Raw genomic sequence first — 829 nt, forward strand, 5'->3', positions numbered from 1 at the left:
AATAAAAAAAAAATAAAAATTTATAAAATAAAAAATTCATTAACTTAAAATTTTAAGTTGGATGTAGCATAATTATTTTATATTCTCTTGTTTTGGTTTTTGTTCAAAGTTTCTCCCATGATCTAGAGTTTTCTACGTGGCCCAACAATGTTTTTGATTTGCTGTTTTTTAACACCTTGTTAAAACCTAGGGCATAATGCATCTTTAATCTGAATGGCTTAGCTCAATTGATTGATGGCAACATATACATAAGCTTTCGATATCAAATAATGGAAGCTATTAAAAGAAATCAAGAATGTATATATTATATAACCACCTTCCAACCGGCAAGCATTTATTGTCCATGTTCACTCCATTTTGCTTTTGATTTTTTGCTTTCTATACTTCTCCTGTAAAAGCGAAATTTGATGGTTCAATATTTGTGTTGCATATCAAGCATAACAAAAAATAAAAAGGAAGAGATGAAGAGTAGAACTACTTGCTTTAATTAGAAAAGTTTGGTAGTGTACATTATACAATGAGATCTCTTGGGATAAAATTTTAGGAGTGCGGGTAAAAATATCTATAGTAAAATAAATATTATTGAGCATTGTTAATTATACTAAAAATATAATGAATTAGAGATATAAAAATTAAAAAGAGATAGTGAATATTTTTATTCTTAAAATATTATTTATTATATATAATTTATTTAAAAAAATTTATTTTTAAAACTTGAACTTAAAACATCTTAATTAAATTATAAATAACTTGTCATCCTAATTAATTTTATTTTTATTTACTTTTATACACATTTAATAATAAAAAAGTGAATTAGTTGGCACGTTAA

The sequence above is a fragment of the Arachis ipaensis genome, chromosome B07 (assembly GCF_000816755.2).
Source record: "Arachis ipaensis cultivar K30076 chromosome B07, Araip1.1, whole genome shotgun sequence".
NCBI classification, from domain to species: domain Eukaryota; kingdom Viridiplantae; phylum Streptophyta; class Magnoliopsida; order Fabales; family Fabaceae; genus Arachis; species Arachis ipaensis.